The sequence below is a fragment of the Schistocerca nitens genome, chromosome 7 (genome assembly GCF_023898315.1).
Source record: "Schistocerca nitens isolate TAMUIC-IGC-003100 chromosome 7, iqSchNite1.1, whole genome shotgun sequence".
NCBI lineage: Eukaryota > Metazoa > Arthropoda > Insecta > Orthoptera > Acrididae > Schistocerca > Schistocerca nitens.
Genome location: NC_064620.1, coordinates 546,792,521 through 546,806,257, shown reverse-complemented (window position 1 = coordinate 546,806,257; position 13,737 = coordinate 546,792,521).

Sequence of the window (13,737 nt, the reverse complement as noted above, 5' to 3'; positions counted from 1 at the left end):
CCTCTGTATCTGTAGTGACCTCTATAGAAACAGCAAAAATAGTGTTTCTTTTCTTAGTGTTTGTTGTATATGATACCAAACAAGAACTGATCGTTTATATATAGAGTATTAGGTATAATTAATTTCATTGTAGATATTAATCGTAGTTTATTGGTGTTCTGAATGAAAATAGATCATAGAGTTAGACACTGCATCATTTTAGGAGCAGATTTGTAAGTGTCAATTAATTTTTCGTCTTACACATCTTTGACATGAAAGTGAAACATGTATCTATTGTATCTGATTTTTGTTAACTCACACAATTGTTATTTCTCATTCCAAACTATGTGTTGACTAAGTTACACTTAGAATTACCACTGAAAATGTTAATTTGTTTTTTCCGTATTTGTGTGCTTCTGAAGATATTGCAGTAATTGGTAGTTGCATCGTTGGAGCTTGTTAGGCTTTTCATGTTAATGGTTATGTGCTTCTTGCAGTGGCGTTATCTTTTTTCCCCCTTATTGACATTTTAGACGAATGTGATAGATGTTCAGTGTTACAAAACCAAGCAATTCCGGTTTTTATGTAGTTCTCATCTGCAGAACTGAGAGTTTTATGTAACTGAGGATTATTCTGTTGAGTAAGGTAATCCTAGTTTCGTTAGTTAGTACTTCTAAACATAATAATTTCATGGTACCTACTCAACTCCAAATAAACCTTACTCTGCTGTCGTATTCGGCAGGTAATAGAAAAACATGTTTGATATTTGTTTAACACATAGTGAATAGGTAACTGTACAACAGACAACGACTGTCGAAGATTAAGTGTGTTGTTAGTTTTTGTGGTAGCCTTGTTTTCCAAAGACGACGAAATACAGCCATAAGGCACCATGAGTGGAGTCATCAGCCGAAAGCAGGAACGTTTTAATTGGTTGGCTACTTAAGTATTCATATTTGTATATTTACTTAGTTAATTGCAATTCATTGATTGTAATTTCCCATATCCGGCGAGCATTAAATAACCCCCATAGTTCATCGTTTGCAAAACCAAAGATTGTACTAAATTTACTGTATTACTGTGAATGTTGTAGCTTTATTTGCAATAAATTTCTATTCTTGTTGTTTACTTTTGTTAATCGCAAGATTTAACCTGCAACCACGAATAATAAGAGAGTTCTACAGCTGAATCTTGTGTAAATCGTGCTCAGGTGTAAGTCTGAATGTCCAAGTTTATTAACACTGCAGGTGATTTTATAACCAGAGACATCTCCAGTTATCTTCCTTTCCCAGGCAAGCGTTGTGGTATGCCAGCCAATTGGTACGAAGATTGGTAACAGACTGTGTGCCGTCTTTGATACTAGTAAATCCCAGTGTTAACCAACTTGTGACGACTCAGATTTGTGGATAAGAACCAACGCTCATTCCCCTTGTATGGACAAATGTACCTGCTGTGATTTTAAGCGTTTGTCTTCCAGATGACTATACGAACAGTTAGTTCATCAGAACAGTTCGCCAGAATGCCAGTGTACACTAAGGTCTCCGAAGATGGATCATTGTTAACTGAAGTCACGTAAGAGTACGAATTATAGGGCTACGATAGGAACGGCACCGTTCAACTTGAATCTTTCTGACGTCTCACATTCCCCAATTTTTAGCACGTATTCCAGTTCCCGCTTCCTCTAGTGACTCCCGCACTGGTGCATCGCTCATGTCACGGATTGCGCAGCCCCTCCCGCCAGAGGTTCGAGTCCTCCCTCGGGAATTGGTGTGTGTGTTGTCCTTAGTATAAGTTAGTTTAAGTAGGGTGTAAGTCTATGGATCGATGACCTCAGCAGTTTGGTCCCTTAGGACTTCACACACATTTGCACAAATTTTTTGGCGCCTCGCTTTCTGCTTTCTTATAATAGTACAATTCTAACAGTACGGCTGTCACAGTCTACAGATACAGAAAGTTAAGTTTATTGCGATGTATAATGGACTCATTGTAATCAACCACGGGGTGCTACCATTGTGGTAACCGATAGAATAGGAAGATAGAGGACAGGAATAACTGAGCTTGCTGCGTTCAATATATTTTGCAATAATTCGCAACTGATTTATTAAACATAAAATGCCATTAAGATATTTTCGTCGGGTAGCGTTATTTGTTCATAATTGAGAATTCAACAAATTAAATGATGCCACTTGTGCAAATGACTAACTCCATTTAACAATAACGGATTCATGAAACTTCCCTCCTCGTTTGTTACCTCAAAGCTTATGTAGCTTCGAGCGAAGTCCGAGACAAGGCCAGAATGTACGCACTTTTAGCGTCGTGAGGTACACGGAACAAAACCACTTGCAGTATCTTTCAGGAGGACTGCTTCGAAAACGTTTGTTGGACGACCCGGATTATTTCAGTGCACTGTTACAAATGTACAGGTTTGGACAAAAGTATAGAAACACAAAGACAATTGCATGCTTGAACATAAATGCAGATGATAGCCAAGCCTACAGGTTTCGCTGTTTTATTTTACCACGAATGGTGCCTGTGCAACGTCCTCACTACTTCATCCATAATCACAACATTGTTCGTTGGAGATACACTATGTGATCAAAAGTATCCGGACACCCCCAAAAACGTATTTTTTTATGTTAGGTGCATTGTCCTGCCAACTACTGCAAGGTACTCCATATCAGCCACCTCAGTAGTCATTACACATCGTGAGAGGCCGGAATGGGGCGCTCCGCGGAATTTACGGATTTCGAACGTGCTCAGGTGACTGGGTGTCACTTGTGTCATACATCTGTACGCGAGATTTCCACACTCCTAAATATCCCTAGGTCCACTGTTCCCGATGTGATAGTAAAGTGGTAACATGAAGGGACACGTACAGCACAAAAGCGTATAGGCCTACCTCGTCTGTTGACTGACAGAGACCGCTGACAGATGGAGAGGGTCGTAATGTGTAATAGGCAGACATCTGTCCAGACCATCACACTGGAATTTCAAACTGCATCAGGATCCACTGCAAGTACTGTGACAGTTAGGCGGGAAGTGAGAATACTTGGATTTAATGGTGGAGCGGCTGCTTATAAGCCACACATCACGCCGGTACATGCCAAACGACCCTTCGCTTGGTGTAAGGAGCGTAAACATTGGACGATTGAACCATGGAGGAGGAGGAGGAGGTTAGTATTTAACGTCCCGTCGACAACGAGGTCATTAGGGACGGAGCACAAGCTCGGATTAGGGAAGGATGGGGAAGGAAATCGGCCGTGCCCTTTCGGAGGAACCATCCCGGCATTTGCCTGAAGTGATCTAGGAAAATCACGGAAAACCTAAATCAGGATGGCCGGACGCGGGATTGAACCGTCGTCCTCCCGAATGCGAGTCCAGTGTGATTGAACCATGGAAAAACGTTGTGTGGAGTGACGAATCACGGTATACAATGTGGCGATCCAATAGCATGATGTGGGTATGGCGAATGCCAAGTGAACGTCATCTGTCAGCATCTTTAGTGCCAAAAGTAAAATTAGGAGGCTTTGGTGTTACGGTGTGGTCGTGTTTTTCATGGAGGGAGCTTGCACCCCTTGTTATTTTACGTGGCACTATCGCAGCACTAGCCTAAATTGATGTTTTAACCACCTTCTTGCTTCCCACTGTTTAAGAGCAATTCGGGGATGGCGATTGCGTCATTCAACACGATCGAACACCTGTTCATAATGCACGGTCTGTGGCGAAGTGAGTACACGGTAATAACATCCCCGTAATGGATTGGCCTGCACAGAGTCCTGACCTGAATCCTATAGAACATCGTTGGGTTGTTTCTAAAGCCGACTTCGTGCCAGGCCTCAACGACTGACATCGATACCTCTCCTCAGTGCAGCACTCCGTAAAGAATGGGCTGCCATTCCCCAAGAAACCTTCCAGCACCTTGTTGAACGTATGCCTTTGAAAGTGGAAGCTGTCATCAAGGCTAAGGGTGGGTCAACATCATATTGAATTCCAGCATTACGATGGAGGGCGCCACGAACTTGTAATTGTCAGCCAGGTGTCCGGATACTTTTGATCACAAAGTGTAAGTTGTGTCTGGGGTAAGTGACTTCGAACGTGAGCAATTTGTTTGTGCTCATATGGTGGGTGCTTCGGTAACTAAGATGGCTGAAATGTTTGGTGTTTCAGGAGGCACTGTATCGAATATTTATACTGCCTACAGGGAAACTTGGGAAACGTCATCTGCGAAGTCGTAACGCTGACGAACTTGCGTTCTGGGTGACGTTCATTGACGAGGTTTGTGATGAAAAATAGTAGTATGACAAGCGCAAACTCTAGCGGTTCTGGCGCTGCAGTCCGGAACCGCGGAACTGCTACGGTCGCAGGTTCGAATCCTGCCTCGGGCATGGGTGTGTGTGATGTCCTTAGGTTAGTTAGGTTTAAGTAGTTCTAAGTTCTAGGGGACTTATGACCTAAGATGTTGAGTCCCATAGTGCTCAGAGCCATTTGAACCATTTTTGAACAAGCGCAAACATCACTGCAGAACTGAATGTCACACTAACGAACGTTGTCAGCACCAAAACAACTGGAAGGGCTCTCCTTAGGCAGGAAACAGCAGGGGATTTTGAATTTAAAAACCGCCCATCATTGACATAAATGACTATAACAGGAAAACGTGATGCGGAGGTCATTTTGTCGGAGAAGTCTTTTTTCCTCCTGTTTCAAACTTCTGAAGTCCTGTAGTCCTGTAAGTGTAACCTATTGCGTATAACAAGGTGAAAAACCGCATTAATGTAAGAGTGCAAAATAAATGCCCAGTCTTTGGAAGCGGTAACATCCGTCAAGTATCTGGGTGTAACTATTCGAAATTATCTCAAATGGAATGATCAGATTACACAAGTAACGGATAAGGCAAATTCAAGATTGCGGTTTATTGGTAGAATCCTGAAGCGATGCAGTCCTTCAATAAAGGAAATAGCTTACAATACGTTAGTTCGTCCAGTCTTAGAGTATTGTTCCTCTGTATGGGACCCTTACCAGTTGGGTCTCATTCAAGAGATTGAGAGGGTCCAAGGAAGAGCGGCAAGATTCATGACTGGTACATTTAGCCATCGCGAGAGCGTTACAAATCTCATCGAAAGTTTTAAGTGGGACACACTTGCAGATAGACGGCGTTCTAAACGGATGGGGCTGCTCACTAAATTCCGAAATCCGTTCTTCAAGGAGAATGTAGAGTATATATTATTACCACGAACTTTCAAATCGCGCAATGATCACCATTCAAAGATAAGAGAAATTAGAGCTCGTACTGAGGCGTTCAGACTGTCGTTTTTCTCTCGCGCGGTCCGCGAGTGGAACAGTGGGTGGGAGAGGTGGGGGGAAATATGACTTTGGCGCGAATTGTGCCCTCAGCCACTCACCGATTGGTTGCTAGCGGAGTATATATGTAGATGTAGATGAAGAATGAAACATTGAGGGGATTTGGTGAGATTTGGCCAGCCATATTGTGGTTCCATGGCTCGTACGGTTATTCTGCAAGACTGCTTTACTGCCAACGGTTATGTGATCAGGTCCATCAAAAATGGTTCAAATGGCTCTGAGCACTATGCGACTTAACTTCTGTGGTCATCAGTCGCCTAGAGCTTAGAATTAATTAAACCTAACTAACCTAAGGACATCACATACATCCATGCCCGAGGCAGGATTGGAACCTGCGACCGCAGCGGTCACGCGGTTCCTGACTGAAGCGCCTAGAACCGCACGGCCACTCCGGCCGGCCTCAGGTCCATCCTACGGTACAATGTTTGTTCACCAAAGGTGACACAGTGTTCCAAGACGATATGGCCCCTATTCACACAACTCGCGTTGCGCACAAGTGGTTTTGTGACCATGAGGATGTATTGTCGCAACTCCCCTAGCCGCAGTAGTTATTATTGAACCTTTGGTGTCTACTTTGGAGAGAAGGGTGTATGATTGCTATCCACCATCATCGTTACCCAAACTTGTCACCTGCATTTTTCCATTCTGAGAGGAAGCTGTTTTAAATGCCAGCAGATGTCGTAGTAGGCAATTTTTTTTTGGTGTTTCCATATTTGCGTCCATCTCCCGTATTATAATGCTAAATAAGGACTAGCCTCGCTTTTACCCACGATACTGGTTTAAAATATTGCTATTTAAAGGCTGCAGCAACCCAAATACTTTCGCAAGACTCTCAGAACCTAGCACTGTATTAGTAAATGTACATTACCAACAGTACTTATATTGACTGCAGCCGGTTTATAGTATCACAGTTTGGAATATGGAATGGTCACTCGACTGGAAATGCAATTTTTTTAAATCATTCACAAAATATTACGAGCCTTAAATATTTACATGTCACAGGCGGTACTTTCTGTGATTTTTCAAGGGACTTGATCGCCTGGGTCACGTTAATGTCTTAGAAAATCTGGTTTTATGGACCTGATAGTTTCACACATTACTGGTTTCAATCACATTTAATAAAACGAATGCAAAACATTGTTCTCAATAATACAATATTTGAAGGAGAGAAAACTTTGGTGACTGGGGAGAAATCACGAAGCTAGGCTCATAGGTTGAATTTTGGGTGCCATCTATTCCTTACAGATGTATGAGTGATCTTCCACATAACGTTCTTCAAGCAGAATTGATACATTCTGCAGATGACATTAATGTTGTAATAAATCCCATTAGAGTGAAAGCATCAAGTTTTTAATGATGCTATTAAGTGGTTTTCTAGAAAATTATTCTCCCTTCATTCTGAGAAAATACATTGTATTCAGTTTCGTACAACAAATAGAGTCGTAATAATGTAACACATGAACAGGAGTCAGTAAATGGGGTAGAAAGCTCAAAATTTTTAGGTGTATTTACTGAAGAAGGGCACTGCAGTGCTACTCAGTTACGTTGAGCTACTTCTGCTCTTCGCGTTGTTGCTGGTGTTGGAACCAAACGAATCAAACTCGTGACATATGTTTCATATTTCAGTTGAATAATGTCTTATGGAATAATTTTCTGGGGCAACTGGTCACTTAGAAGAAAAGTATGGATTGCAAAATAATGACCAGTAACGATAATATGGGGTGTTCACTTTCGGTTGTCATGTAGGTACTTCTCCAATGGATTAGACATTGTAACTGCGCCATCCCAATACGTTCATTCCCTAATTCGTCATGAATAATCCACCCCAATTTGAAAAGGACTCACAAGAACTGGGAAGGTCTTTATTGTCACTGAGGAGGCAAGACCTCTGCAAGTCCGCCTATTTTTTTTATTAATAGTTCTCCACAGCTACATGAGCTACCTGTCAATATGACACGTCTATCTTCCAAGTAAATGCTGGCATATTAAGTAGCCTCCTATCTCACAAGAACTGGGAAGGTCTTTATTGTCACTGAGGAGGACGCGTCACTGCCTACAAGAGGAAATTGTCTATATTACCCATTATTAAAGTTGTCAACCATTCAGAAAGGTGTTCTACATTCACAATCCTTCTGATGTCCTACATGTCTGTTTTTAAGTGCGGTAGCATGAGAAGAATGAAAAACTAACATGTTAATTAATGTTAACACTTAACATGTCTTGCCAATACGACTAGTTCCACGTCATTTTCAAAAAAGTATAATTGAAATGATCCATGCAACATGCAACTTCCTAACTAAATAAATCACTCTGAAAAGTAACTCCTCTACTATAACATTGTAAAGTTAAACAGGAGGCGAATACAAACAAAAAGACATATATTTTCACTGCACTAAATGAAGTTTATCATCTGTTATAAGACCTCTGCAAGTGCGCCTATTTTTTTTTTTAATTAATAGTTTTCCACAGCTACATGAGCTACCTGTCAATATGACACGTCTATCTTCCAAGTAATTGCTGGCATATTAAGTAGCTTCTTATCTCACAAGAACTGGGAAGGTCTTTATTGTCACCGAGGAGGACGCGTCACTGCCTTTTTTACACACGCAAGGCTCTTAGACCCTCAGCTCCGCCATATAGGGCGGGCGCACTGCTCCCGTCTTATTCTGGAGACGAGCGCAGGCGTATGACTCCCCATTTCAAGAGCTACAAAACCGCTCCACACTGCTGTTTCGACGTGCAGACCTCTCGGCCAATCAGATTCCAGAGCAGAATGAAGACATTTCAATTGAGTCTTCCAGGTCGTACGTCCGCGGTCGAAGAAACTTGCTGGTACCTGATGTTTCGTCCACAACTACGCTGGACATCTTCGGAGGTGCTCCTGGCAACGCTGAGTCTTTCCGAATGACTAGTCGGACGTCGGAGAGCGTAAGTAATGAGTAAAGTGCGGGTGGTCGAGTTTATATGTGATCAGCAGAGATAATCTCTGCATAAATAAAACTTAACTATCTATTGTCGGCATGCAACGATAAAAATTTATTTATCGATTCTGCAGAGCCACAGTCCATATATCATTGAATTTCATGGCTTCTTATTTTTTGTTAAAATTATCACGATGTTTATGTATTTCGACGGCTTCTCTATATAGTCGCGGATAAAAATTTATCATAGTAATCAAAAAGTTCGTTTCTGAAAACTTCATTAATGATTTGCTGATTGGAGGCAATGCTCTGTTACAGCTAATTTTTCTGTTTTCCCTAACCGGCAAAGATTTTTATGTTCGTTATTTCTTTCGTTTTCCGTCGTTCCTAAGTTCCTTCAAAATTCATGGAGGTACGTTCCGTTTCTGCAACTAAATGAAAGGCAGTTTTTTTTACCATATGTGTTTCGCATCTTTTATGTATGAAGTATTTTCAGTGGTGATGTCATACCTGATTCCTTTTATACTTACAATAAATGAATTATGTAGTAGTTACACTATGTTACTAGGTTACATATTCTCATGTTTTTCGCTTTTCTTCAGATTAGAATAAAATTTAGTAAATGAAATTTTCGCAACTTTAAATTATTGTTTGGAGCTTACTTACGATTTACAGTGTTTTTTGTTCATCTCCAGGACCACAAATATGGAGTTTTCAGCATAGAAAATACGAGGGTCACTCCAAAAGAAAGGCACACAATTTTTTTCAAATCTTTTTCTACATGTTTGAAAGTTTTACAGTGTGTACATACATCCTTTAGGAACAATACTTCCATTTCTCCATACAATTTCCATCCGTCTCAACTGTCTTACGCCATCTTCAAACCAGCGCCTGTATACCTGCACGGTAAAATTCTGGACCAACCTGTTGGTGCCACTGTTTGGCAGCGTGCACAAGGGAGTCATCATCTTCAAACCTTGTTCCACGAAGAGAGTCTTTCAGTTTCCCAAAGAGATGATAGTCACATGGAGCCAGGTCAGGACTGCAAGGCGGCTGTTTCGGTGTAGTCCATCCGAGTTTTGTGATCGCTTCCATGGTTTTTTGATTGACATGGGGCCGTGCATTGTCGTGCAACAACAAAACATTCTGCTTTTGCCGATGTGGTCCAACACGACTCAGTCGAGCTTGAAGTTTCTTCAGTGTCGTCACGTATGCATCAGAATTTATGGTGGTTCCACTTGGCATGATGTCCACAAGCAAGAGTCCTTAGGAATCGAAAAACACCGTAGCCATAACTTTTCCAGCAGAAGGTGTGGTTTGATTTTTTTTTTCCTTAGGTGAAGTTGCATAATGCCACTCCATTGATTGCCTCTTCGTCCCTGGTGAAAAATGATGGAGCCATGTTTCATCACCGGTCGCAATTCTTCCAAGAAATTCATCTCCACCATTCTTGTACTGTTCCAAAAGTTCGCTGCATACCGTTCTTCTTGTTTCTTTGTGAGCCACTGTCAACATCCTGCGAACCCACCAGGCACAAACCTTTTTTAACGCCAACGCTTTCAGTATTCTGCAAACTCTTCCTTCCCCTATCCCAACGTAGCGTGACAATTCGTTCACTGTGATGCGTCTGTCAGCAGTCACCAATTCGTTAACTCTCTGCACATTGTCTGGAGTGTGTCCAGTACGAAGCCTTCCGCTGCGAGGAAAATACTCAATATTGCTGTGCCCGCTTTCATCACGTAACCTGCTTGCCCACTGGCTAACTCTACTACGATCGACAGCAGCATCTCCATACACCTTTTTCAACCTCTTGCGGATGTTTCCCGCTATTGGATTTATACCACTCAAATAACAAAAGAATTCTTCTAAAGCTTTTTTACCGTATGACCAAACCACGAATGTATCATCGAAGGGCCGACACAGTTTCTTATTTGAATTTTCTAGAGCTGACTCTTAGAATTTTCGCTTATAAAAATTGGCGATCGCAGCGGCTAATAATTACCGATTGCGACAGAATCAGCTTGCACATTGTATTCATCATCCCACTGTAATTGACTGGAACTAAGGCAGTGTCTAAAAGGATCAGTCAAAGTCCGTGGGCCGGCCGAAGTGGCCGTGCGGTTAAAGGCGCTGCAGTCTGGAACCGCAAGACCGTTACGGTCGCAGGTTCGAATCCTGCCTCGGGCATGGATGTTTGTGCTGTCCTTAGGTTAGTTAGGTTTAACTAGTTCTAAGTTCTAGGGGACTAATGACCTCAGCAGTTGAGTCCCATAGTGCTCAGAGCCATTTGAACCAAAGTCCGTGGAAAAACATCCGTTACGCAAATCATGATTTCCGTGACTGGAATCATAGTGAATAAACTATTGGTCTCAGAGGAAGACAATTTTATGAATTTTTGGCAGGCCTTAGAATCTGGGACACATTGTTTCAATTTTTAATAAGACTTTCTCACCTTCTTTTTAAACTAAAATAGATTATTTTGTCAGAATTTTTGTTTTCCACAATACGCCAGCTGTGTGTCTTTCTTAAAATTGTTCTTCCTCTGAGACCAACTGTTAGTGCTGTTAGTTCCCCAGCTTACCAAATAACAAGGTATTTGGAAACTCGTTTATAGCCATATATTAGTAAGACTGCCTCTTACGTGGAAGACTCACGTTATTTTTATCGAGAAACTGAAGGACTAACTTTGGCACCTGAAGATATTCTTGTGTGTTTCGGCGTAGATTCTGTATTAACTATTATTCCAGTTAACTAAGATATCATTTACAACGGATATTTTTCCAGGGGATGTGACTGCTCTTTTTAGAGATGTCCAGGATAGCTCTGGACGCAATATTAGGTACCAATAAGTTTTATCGACTACGGTTACGCAACTCGGAAGATTCATCAGCAGCTATGACATCCAGTCGTGAAGGCCCTCATTGTGTTATTTCGATTGATTTTTCCTACTACCGCTCGTAATAGGGATAGGCGAGCTAAAGTAACGAGTGCATATTTCTTTTTCCCTTTGAACTGTGTTTATACCTGCCGAGTAGTGGCCAAAATCGTCTGTTGTAAGGTAAGTCTTATATTATTCGTGTTACACCATGTCTACATATGTACTTTACTACAACATGTATGTGTGAACGTCAATACAGGATGACTCAGTAACTATGTTACAGGCGTTCAAAGATGATGGGGAAACATTATTGTGTCAGTCTGAGGAACATGACTTTAGTATGGAAGTGACCCTGTCGTTGTGACATGTCACAGTGGACTTGTTCTACTGCAAGGTCTTTGCTTTCATTGTTTTGGGAGGAGGTGGTTCGGAACAAAGCAAGAAAAACTTTTCTAGTAAACATGTCCTGTTGATACGCGTTAAGTGCCTTTAATGCAGTGGATTCCATTGCCTTCTGCTTCCTCATGTCGTTGATCACGCTGATTCTTTCGCCTGCTATGGGCTGTTTCCCACCCCTAGGGTAAGAGAGTGCCCTGGACATCTGCCCGCTACTCCGCCCTCTTTGACAAGGCCGTTGTCAGAATGAGCGTGACTTCTTACGCCGGAAGTCCTCGGCCGCCATTGCTGATGACTTATTCAAAATTTAAGCAGTGATTCCTAATCTGAAAGCGACAAAGTTCTACGAACAACTATGATTCGATGAAAATTCAATTTTCCTAAGGGTGTCCACTTGGCCCCATTTTCCCCAACTTGTTTCCTGACAGACCTCTGAGAAGTTTCCAAAGGGTATTAGAAAACATCCTGTGGAAATCACTCGCTGTGAAAAACAATAGAATCAGCACAAACTATCAGCCATTCAGCCGGATTAACGGAAAACCGAACTATTATCTCGAGGCTTCCACTGAAAATGGAAAACCTGTGCTGGCTTTCACTACATCGACCAGTAATAATCGATGGGTGCGGCCCAGAAAAGATGAGTTACTCTGTCACACCATAATCAGCTAGAAAATGAAGATTAACTTCGAAAGCGCAGCTTATCAATTAAACGTCTATGTTCTAAAATGATATCAGCAAGGACATGAGTAAGATTCAGGCCACTTAAGATAAGTGGTGACTGTGTTAATACAAGGAAACACAAGTTAAATGACTTCAAAATCACAATTCTTCAAACAACAAACGATTCCAGATACATGTAACTGTCGTAGGAGCAACCCAATAACATTTCCTGGTTGAACGGCTACGCCGCCGATACAATGAAGTCCGCAACATTAAATTAATCAGTGTTCCTTGCACCAATGCAATCACAGTCGGTGTGGCACCTTGTCTACTAGTTGCTGTCCAGTCCACCTGCTGCTAATGGCCTTTGTTCATCCACCTTGGCCACGACTTGTGCAACGACGGCACATTTATAGGAAAATTATAAGAATTTTGCAATAAAATTGCACAATCTACTAAGTACCATTAATCTCATTAATTTAAACAATTATATCTCAACCATGAGTGTAATAATTTACTGCTACAAGACAAGAAGGACAGGTAAAATCGGCGAAACACACGTGGTGATATCTTCAAAATAAAAAATAATTCAATTGTGCGTGATTTCGTGGCACAGTTCTGCCTCACTCAGCAGGTGCAGGAGTTTCCTAAGAGCGACACGAGGGCACAGAGATGTAAGGAGCCCAGTGTCATTGCTACCAGTGTCGATGAACATGTCTTGGCTGGCTGGGAGGAGTGGAACAGGTGGGACTTGGAGTTCAGAGGAAATGCATTGCAAGCTGGTGGTTGAGCAGGAGGACAACACACACATAGCGGCACTGACTGCACGGAGACTTACCGGCCAGTTTTGTCATGGAGAACCGGAAATCTGTTCCACACACTACATGCCCTGCTACCATTAATATTTTGGTATTAGCAGTAGCATTAGGCTGAGAGGTGGAAGTCATTATATGACGCAAATATACAGAGCTGTCAGAAATAGTCTGGAAAGCTTGGAATGTTGTTCCAAGGAAGGCTGTGCTGAGAAATAATTGTTAATAAAGACATTCGACACATTATTTAGTGTTGAAGTTAGCCAATCAGGTCATAGCGTGCACAAATTCGAGCACTTGCAGGCTGTAAAATGTGATAATGCATAAACACATGTGGGTCCATAAATTACCACTTGTTCAGATGTACCATTTAAAATGTATCCTTTTCGGAATTGATAAATCTGATCTAGGTGAGCAAATGCTACATTTTTATATTTGAGAAAACCAAACAAAGAACATGTTTGGCCAAAATGGTTCAAAATGGCTCTGAGCACTATGGGACTCAACTGCTGAGGTCATTAGTCCCCTAGAACTTAGAACTAGTTAAACCTAACTAACCTAAGGACATCACAAACATCCATGCCCGAGGCAGAATTCGAACCTGCGACCGTAGCGGTCTTGCGTTTGGCCAAAATGCTCTGCGAGAATGCTTGAGTTTGTGCGCACGATGACCTGGCTAAGTAACTTCAGTGTTAAATTTCTCGTAAATGGCACAACATATCAATTTTCTTTTCTT